We start from the raw sequence: 10,393 nt of genomic DNA, 5'->3' as shown, positions 1-10,393 counted from the left end.
AAAGCCAAATAGTAACTTATTTTTGATGAAGACTGATTAATATAATATAGCTAAGTATTAGCTATTGTTGTTGATTATTACTTAGATGTTTAATTTCGCAAATTAGGCATTTCTAGACTGTTAAAACTTTTGAAATTATAGTTAGCTTGTTATTTGAGTCTCCAAATGTGGTAATGATAAATAAGAGCAATTTACAGTAATCATTATGATTGTTTGGAAGTTTGTTTATAAACAATTAAACTTTTTTTAATTATTATTCTACAGACAAGTGTACTTGTTAGAAGAAATTTTATGTTTGCTACTTCTTTTTGATTTTTTGATGGCGCAATAGTTATTTACGATACAAGTGCGAAAAATAGGAAATTTTACACGAGTTACGAATTACCTATTCGCACATGTATCCTACAACGTTTTACAGTACATATGACCCATTAAATTTTCGACATAGTTACATAATGTGCGAATTTACGCACTATGGGGGAAAAGTAGCACCATATGTACTGTAAAATTGATTACCAGTTTGGTGTTCTTTTTTCGAAAATATAACTAGTTTCTTCTTAAAAATTGAAAGATACGGATCATTATGTGTTTGATTTCTTAATAGATTAAATTCCTGTTCATCAGCTCAATAAATTAACGTGAAATCAACCCTCAAAGTATGCCATTGTCACTTAAAATCTATTTACCATGTGTCCCCAAGCATGGGAGACTTGATCTCTTTCGCATCAAGACATCTTATTGGCGGAAATATAACTGCTAAGTATGGAAGATACAGTATATATATGTTCGTTGTGTGTTTTCCTAATTCTAGATGCATTGCTAGTTCCGATTCGGGCTATATAATCTGTGAGAATCTGGTATGGGGAGACACGGTAAAAATCTGTTTACCATGTGTCCCCAGAACCGGGGAGACTTGATCCCCCAGGATCAAGGCTCCCAACCAGGGGTAAACATGTCTCCCTTATACAGGGGACACATGGTAAAAGTCTACATTATGGCATTTCTTTAAATAATGGTCTAAATTGTTGCACAATTCTGTTCTAATTCAAAGTATTCATAAATAGATAAATTCTGAATCGTATGATCTATAAAGCTTTTCAATACTGCTAATAGTTTAAAAAATTTAGTCTAAAACCAAAAGGGGTGATCAACCCTCCCCAGTTTCCCCTATACAACCAACAAGCATTGACAGTTACTTTAAAAAAGCTATTATCTTGTAACTTGTGTGTTGCTTTACATTGCCGACATTACATTGTATAATTTTATAAGTAAAATTTATCTCAATATACTTCTTAGGTCCTATGCTATCCACCATTTAAATATTCGCCCGTATTGGATTTACACACTGTCAACGCGAATTGTTGGCCTCTGCATTTATTGAAATAAACATCCCGTACCTATTTTATTATAGGTTTAGTGGTCATATCAGAAAGACACCTAATTCAAAAAATTGTACATTTCGATGCTAGTGCGGAAAGTATGTCATTGCGGAAAGTATGACAAGAAACAGATGCCAAAAAACAAGAAAAACAACAAGTAATTTTTTATGCATGTTCTATAAGACAGAAACAATTGTAAATATAAAACGTGTACTATTATTACCTAAGTATCGTTATTTACGATTATTTGTGTATCGTATATTTAAATTGTATGAAAACAATATCGAATGTTGCCTTTGAAAACTTAAAACATGCTTGCAGTAAGATAAAACGCCTCTTCTTTGACAGGCGTTTCGGCAGCTATTCCGTTCCATTCAGACAACTTATAAAGAACGGTTTTTAAATATTGAATATTAAAACATAAACGTGTTATAATGATGAAAAGGGAAGTAATAAAATATGAAATATGTATATTTTTATTATTCTTACATTAACAGTAGGTTTTTATGTTTATTACGACTTTTAAAGGAAACTAACATTGACACTCATCAATAAGTAGTCATGAATTGGAACAACTATAAATTTGACCTGAACGAGCTATAACGAGTACGAAATCGAGTACGAAACGAGTAACGAGTACGAAAGTACGAAACTTGAATATAATTTTATAATTAGCGCTTTTGGAATTTTTGTATCCATTAAGACGACTTCAATCATGATGGATTAATTTGAATCGATTGTGAGACGATAAATTATAGGCATTTTCGATTGAATTTTTATATTCCTTATACTTATATAGTTGTTTGTTACACAATGTAGGTAGGTACTAATATAGTTCACAAGTCAAAAAAAAAAGAAATAAGATCTTCAGTAAAATATTTATACACTAAAATAAAATGTATATTTTCATTTTTTTCTGTTTGTTTTCATTTTTATGGAATAACGTTTATTTTGTATTTTATTTAAACAATATCGAGTATCCCATTATAATATATATTTTCATTATTAACGTGTTAAAAAATGTGAGATATAATAGTAGCGTGCATATTGAATGTTAACTCAAATAAAAACCGGCCAAGTGGGAGTCGGACTCGCACAGGAAGGGTTCCGTACCATTATCTATAAAAACGGTCACCTATCCAAGTACTGACCCCGCCCGACGTTGCTTAACTTCTGCACCTCTGAGTACCTACCGCGAACCATGTTCGATGTGTTGCCTCTCTGTCGCTCTTGTAAATTCGTACGTAAGTGTGATAGGGAGGCAACACGTCGAACGTGGTTTGCGGTAGGCCCTCTGGTTATCAACAGTTGACGTTTGGCAATGCGTTTCACCTGTCAAACTAAATCGCACGTTTTTTCTGACACTTTACCTCTCTATTGCATTCAATAACTCTCTGCTACCTACCTACATAAGTCATTCGCTTAGTCCAGTTTAAAAGCAGATCATCAATGGTACAAACTGGCGACCATATTGAATTTAATAGCAAACACCATAAAAGACCGACCTATAAGAAAAATTAAAGGTAACCGGTCAATCAATTATAGGCTTTAACGTCACGTAATAATAGCGAAATCAGGTTTTGCGGACGCTATGAATGACGCAGCCGGCAGGAGCGGCGCGTGAGTCACTTCGGTGTCCCTCCGTTGTATTGACAATGGCGACGCAAATTAAAAAACTCTAGAACGTTCACTTTATAGTTACTCGTTTATTTTGTAATGAGTTAAGTCACGTAACCTTCGAGATTTTTAGCAAATGGCTCTTGTCATTTTCTCGTCGACGCCTTGTCAGGTTATTCGTATAAAGGTACTTACAAGCAAATCTCGTCCTTATGGCAAGCGACAAAGTGGGATATTTTGCCGGCCGTGGTTACAATTTTAATCTTTATAATAATAATAATTTTTGATACCTATTTATTATTCAACGATCAACACAAATTGTGATATACAGGAAAATACTTTAACTTATTTATTTTTTTATAATTTTCTGACACGTAATTTACAGAATCTCATCTTATACCTTTAAACGAGCAATTCTTGTATATTTCGGGGATCTCGGAAACGGCTCTAACGATTTCGATGAAATTTGCTATATGGGGGTTTTCGGGGGCGAAAAATCGATCTAGCTAGGTGTTATCTCTGGGAAAACGCGCATTTTATTTTTGAGTTTCAAAATGTTTTTCGAGCAGTCTCCCAGATATTAAACATTAAAACCGGCCACCCGTAGACGAGAAAATGACAAGAGCCATTTGCTAAAAATCTCGAAGGTTAATACGGACTTAACACACTCACAAATGATACCAAGTAGGTATAAACTATAAACACACATTATGTAGATGTTCCTTTTATTTTTATTGTTTCGAAAATAATTATAAGACACATTTCATTTCGTTGCCTAAGTACCCTCAACACAAGCCTTATTGAGCTTACTGTGGGACTTAGTCAATTTGTGTAATAATTTTCTATAATATTTATTTATTTATTTATTTCATATGTCACAAGACATAAGATTAAAAAAAAACTGGTGTCAGAATTGACATCAAAGTTGCTCAGAAGTCATAATAAAGGTGCGATCCCTATTTAATTCACATATAGTAAAAAGTGAACTATCTGCGCCTCTTTACTCTGTTGCCTGCGCATACGCATTGTGCGCTATCGTTTCTCGTAATGTCAGTGTGACACATGCCGTTGGACTGAACGCGTGTGCGCCTAGCTACCGCTTTGGCGCGAATAATATTAAATCGGAAAAAACAGTGTCCAATGTAAAATAAAGTAAAAAAAGAACAAATTCTGTGATGACAGAGACCATTCGATATATCACAAGGATTGTGTTTTTAACCATACTTTACTATGCAGTGATAAGTGTTTATAAAGAAATAAAAAGATATTTGAGTGTGTTCGAATAGTTGGAACAATCGCACTGATCGGATTGCAGTTTTGAAAACAATACGGTGAGTTATTCAAATAATCTATTAACGATTTTACAACTACCTTACCTTTCTTGTGATTAATGGGTCGATTATTTTCTTTTTTGTAAGTATAGGCGTTCAAGAACACAAACTCAGTGTTAACTCGAAATAATAATAAATCTATGAATTTATAGCATTTAATTTCTGAAATAGTCTAAAAGTGAGTTTAACACTGTTAGTGCTACTAATTAGGTAGGTAAATATTAGAATTTATAAAATATTCGCAAATTCCCGCAGCTCTCCAGGGACTTATAAATTTCAAAAAATGTATTTTTAAGCTCGATGGGTACGCTGACAGGTGTCTTCTCAATAAAAAAATAGCATTTTTTTATACCACGACATCAGCAAACAAGCAAACGGCCCGCCTGATGGTAAACAGTCACCTCAGTCAGATTACAAATTATAATGAAGATGACACCTATAACCCTGCCCATCGAGTTTCAAAAAATACTTATAGGTAAGGTATGTCATGTGCCTTATTCCTAGGAAGCGTTCTACATACATGACGAATCTTACCAAAACTAATTTATCAACTTAGTCAAAAGAGACAAATAAGGAAAGATAAACTTACTTTAGAATTTACAAATACAATACAAAACTACCTAGTTTAGGCAAAAAACTTAAGCGCCAACTTTAAATCATATAATAATGTGACATTTTCTTGTAGGAAATAAAATCATACTTTATATCATATTACCAAATTCCAGTTACGTATATCTCTCGTATCTCACACTGCTATAGTTTCTATTTTCCTCCGTGAGCTTCTACGGATTATCGTCTTATCTATTGTTTAAAAACCGCAAAGGCGCATGCCACTATGAAAAAATGGTGAGGCCGCATAGGTAGCGTTTATTGAATTACTACTCTATTGAGCACGGAATAAGATTCATTATGAACTAATACAGAATTCTAACAGAATAGCTGTCTGATCTCTATTGGTGCGTCTAAGGTAGGCGACTAAACGCTCTCAAACCAGCTTAACTTGTGACACTGCGATCCGAAACAAAGATACGTATTCGAAGACCTCGATTGCACTGGTAATGCGAGCGCACGGCTAACTAGCGCCAAGGAAGCAATGTTATGTTTCTCGAAGAGCAGGTAAAAAACAGGGCCGGATTTTCACACAAATATATTTGGGTGGTTTTACGTTCTTTAATTTAAAGAGATAAAACATAACACTATTTAAATAGTAGGTACACATCTAACAGAATGAATATTTTGTTTTATCTTTATTTATTTCATACGTACAATATTGTGTAGCTATTTATAACTTTATTTTTTGTTGACTAATAATAATGTTAATTTATTCATTCAAGATAACAATGATCTTATTTTGTTAGTACAGTCTTAAAAATAATAATAATATAAATTTGTATAAGCAAATGTTTTACTAAATGTTGTAGTCTATTATAAAATTTTATCTTTATTATAATGTATTATAATATATAGGTATATATTTAAAACTATTTTAACATTGTTTTCTGTGATTTTACCTACAGTCTAATAACGCTAACTCTTCAGACTTCTAACAAACTGACACTGTTTGTATGGTTTGCTTGAAAGAGTTAGCGTGATTTGACTCTAAACGATATGCATATTTTGTTTTATATTTATTTATTTTATGCATATACTATTATGTATATGTTACTTATTTTTTTGATGACTCATAATATAAATTAGTATAAATGTTTTACTAAATGTGTACTCTATTGTAAATAATATCTTTATTTTAGTGTAAAAAATAATTATAACATATAAGTCTATTTTAACATTAGTAGTACGGGATTGTTAAATGCTATACATATTTATTACTATTTTACCATTGCTTTATTGTTTATTTAAAATTAGCCTGTTTAAAGTTTAAAATTAGCAAACAACTGTTTAAACAGTTGATTATAAAAATGAGTATATCTCGTTATTATTGTAATTACACAAACCCATTCTGTTAGATGTGTACCTACTATTTAAATAGTGTTATGTTTTATCTCTTTAAATTAAAGAACGTAAAACCACCCAAATATATTTGTGTGAAAATCCGGCCCTGTTTTTTACCTGCTCTTCGAGAAACATAACATTGCTTCCTTGGCGCTAGCTAGCCGTGCGCTCGCATTACCAGTGCAATCGAGGTCTTCGAATACGTATCTTTGTTTCGGATCGCAGTGTCACAAGTTAAGCTGGTTTTAGAGCGTTTAGTCGCCTACCTTAGACGCACCAATAGAGATCAGACAGCTATTCTGTTAGAATTCTGTATTAGTTCATAATGAATCTTATTCCGTGCTCAATAGAGTAGTAATTCAATAAACGCTACCTATGCGGCTTGACCATTTTTTCATAGTGGCACGCGCCTTTGCGGTTTTTAAACAATAGATAAGACGATAATCCGTAGAAGCTCACGGAGAAAAATAGAAACTATAACTTAACTATTACTTTAGCCAAATTATAATTTAATTCATTACTTTCTGTACCTACATAATTAACGTGCATTGTATTGGTTTAATATAACCTTAACTTGCTGCTGGAAGAGCGGGGTCTCCTGTCACAAGTATTGATATACTTACTAGGAGGTCCCAACCCTTTCTCAATTTGTAACACAATGATTGTGACCAATAAACGATTTTTCATTTAAAAAAAAAAAAAAATATATATATATATATTTATATATATATATATATATATATATATAATTCAGCCTATATACGTCCCACTGCTGGGCACAGGCCTCCTCTCATGAGCGAGAGAGCTTGGGCTATATTGGGGTCCCCACGCTGGCCCAATGCGGGTTGGGGAGTTCATTTCATATACACCTTTGAATTTCTTCGTGGATGTACGCAGGTTTCCTCACGATGTTTTCCTTCATCGAATAGCTAGTGGTGAGTATCAAATGATATTACGTACTTCCGAAAAACTCATTGGTACGAGCCAGGATTTCAATCCGACGACCTCCGGATTGAAAGTTGGTCGTCATATCCACTAGACCGCCACCGCGTATACTAAATAATTTCATTAAAATATTACAAATTTAATTATATCGAATTTAATTATACCTTATGAATCAGCGACCCAATATTATATACATATACAATATACATCTTCATATAAATAATACCTATAATAGGTAGGTAACTAGTAACTAACTAGCTACATATCAACGTTGGCAGTCAAACAGGGAAACTATGTTAGCAAACCATGTTCACAATAATATTACTCACTACCGTGACTTCATTACAAATTACCCTAGAAACTTCGAATAATAGGAACTACTCCTATTATTCGAAGCCAGGTGTCACGTCATTTCCCACCATGGACGAACGAAACAAGACTGAAACTGTCTATAAAAAGTCGCATTCCTTCAATATTAAGCGCCAACTACTGATATAGGTTCAAGGAAGGAACAGTGACTCGGAAAAAATAGCTCGGTACAGTGGCTCACTCACCCTAATTTCAATATGTGTGAGGCTATTTGCTTCCCTGCTAATACAACAGAAACATTCAGTAATCGAACAAATTCAAATGGTCGAGCAATGGTCATTCTAACACGTAAGCCTAATTCTAGCGTTATTTGGACGATTGAGCCACTGTTCCTGCCTTGAAACTACTGTCGGAAAATTTCCAAATTTGCGAAATTTTCACTGCGAAAAATTTCGGAAACTTAAATATATTTTTGTACAACTTTCCGGAACTTGCACATTTTTAGCGCTTACTATTAAGTATTGAACGGGAGTTGAGTTACTTTGACAATTACGAATATGATGGTCGTTCTTCGGCCCAATTCAAACTATGCCTATAAGAACAATACTTATTTGTCAGTGTAAAAAGTGACATTCCTTCAACCAAAAACGTCACTTTTGACACTGACAGATCGGTATCGTATCGCTGTGACATCTTTTAAGCATTGTTCGAATTTGGCCGCTTGTCTACGTGATATCGTGATAAAAACATTGACCGTCACTTTCAATCGCGCAGTGTCAAAAAGTGACAGTTATTTTATCACATGGACAAACCATCTATAATACGCCTGCTGAAGATCTAAGCGATTAAGAAAATGCAGAAAACTGAGATTAGGTTCAAAATAACTCACCTTCCGTTCAAAAGAAGAAAGTGGCTCTGTGGAACCCGAACCCGACAACAGAAGGCACAACATCTAAAACCGAAAATCGTTATCTGCCTCTCTGTTGCTCAAATATGCGAAATTTTTCGATTTCTGCCAACATGGAGAAATTGAAAAATTTCGAAAGGCCCTCAGAGATCAAAGCATCGAACAAAATGGATGGAATGAAGATCAGCTGCGTTAGTGGCGCTGAATATAACCTGAATATTGGGGGAACCATGTTTCCCACAAAAGATTTATGACGGTCAAAGGCAAATCCCACTTTTCTACCCATTTGTCCGTTTAATCCGATTTAGTTTGTATTCAACAGATATGTCCAAAGGTACGTATTGAGCATTGCCTTGCTTTGCATAACAAATTTATTGGAAACTGGTTGAATTTTAGGATTTAATACAATTTTCTGAACGTGATTCAACGCGGTTTCGAATTTGGCCTGTCGGTTCGATGGCCCCAATTTGTCATACTTATTGAAATTTAATACAATATGATATTAAAACTGGATGATTGGGAAATTGGCAACTATCATTTTAGTTTATGGAATATAAATAGGTAAATAGCGTGTATTTTCGATACGACCACATAATCAAAGGGTAGTTAATTTAGCCTGTAATGAGCACACTTTCACAGGATTTATAAAAAACTAGTCAAGCTCGAGTCGGACTCGCGTTTTAAGAGTACATCATATAATTTTCAACAAAATATTAGTCAGAGAGGAAAATGAGGACTACGTTTGTATGGCGAAGCGGCCATCCCCTTTCGTCTTAAGAGTAAATTAAAAAAATCTTTCAGAATTGTTTGATTAAAACCAACGCAATTTTCATTCATAATTTTAAAACTAATACGGGACTTAATCGCGTAGACTTACGTTTATTATATGGCCTGACGTTTCGAACGTGACGTTACGTTCGTGATCACAGGCAGACTGGCGAGGAATTGTATCAACATCTTGCTCGCGATTAAGTCCCGTATTCGTTTTAAAATTACGTACGTCTTAGTTTAAGTTTGTGGTTATATCAAAATTACGGTGGTATTTGGATGTCGACTGCAGCTGCATTACTGTGCCGACATTACTGCGGCAGCGCTGATGGACAACACCCATAACTCAGGAACAAATATCTGTGTTCATGACACAAATAAATACCCTTACCGGGATTCGAGCCCGGGACCATTGGCTTCATAGGCAGGGTCACTAGTCAATATACCCACAAGAAATACAATAATTGTGACTTGGCCAGGCCAGCTTGTATGCAAATATACCTGCATTAACTGTGAGAGATTTTAAATTTTAATCGCCTTTACCTCAACCTAACCGAAATCCCAACTGCATTATTAAACCATTTTAAATTATATACCAAATATGATGGATCTGTGACTCCATTAAGCTTTGGCGGAAAAGCAGTCCAAGTAATAACTTTTATTTAAAATTTGAATATTCCCTTTCCTCCCCTTAGGGATAATTCCCGGATCCAAATTTGAATTTACCGACATTTATTTTCAGCCGTTATAGCGTGATTGAATGCCTATTTACTTCGTTGAATTTACGCAAACAAGGCTCTACATCACTTGTTTTATATTAGGTAAAAAAATTACTAGTACCTATGTATTTGACGTATATTTCGGTAATTTACATGATACAATTAAGTGTTTACTATTTTATTTCCTACGGTGAGGTTGTGTTGGGGCGGCTGTGTAAAATTTCACCCCCCTTTATAAGGCAACGGTCTCAAAAAAGACCTCATAACACCATCTTTCGTTTTTTTGTGTACATAATTTTCAGAACTCTAGATCCGTGATAAGGCTTGAATTGATTTTTTCCAGTCTTGCCCGATAAAGGGTTAAACTTCACTTTAAATCATGCAGGTGTGCTCGCGATTTCGTCTGCATGGGATTATAATGATGATTGATAAAAACCCATGTGTCCTTTAGTTTGAGACCCCCGT

At 34.2% G+C, this 10,393-nt stretch overlaps 1 protein-coding gene across 2 annotated transcripts in view; it reads left to right on the top strand.

Moving 5' to 3' along the window:
* The first annotated feature begins 4,049 nt into the window (after positions 1 to 4,049).
* LOC133525970 (G-protein coupled receptor moody-like) overlaps positions 4,050 to 10,393 on the top strand; it is a 64,109-nt gene continuing 57,765 nt past the window's right edge. The window contains exon 1 of one of the 2 annotated variants that reach the window (XM_061862424.1): positions 4,050 to 4,327. The gene's annotated coding sequence lies outside the window, so the exon portion shown is untranslated. The remainder of the gene's footprint in view (positions 4,328 to 10,393) is intronic. The other variant, XM_061862425.1, reaches the window with a different exon arrangement.

The sequence above is a fragment of the Cydia pomonella genome, chromosome 15 (genome assembly GCF_033807575.1).
Source record: "Cydia pomonella isolate Wapato2018A chromosome 15, ilCydPomo1, whole genome shotgun sequence".
Lineage (NCBI taxonomy): Eukaryota > Metazoa > Arthropoda > Insecta > Lepidoptera > Tortricidae > Cydia > Cydia pomonella.
Note: the sequence above shows the minus strand (reverse complement) of the source record. Positions and strands in the feature narration are given on the sequence as shown.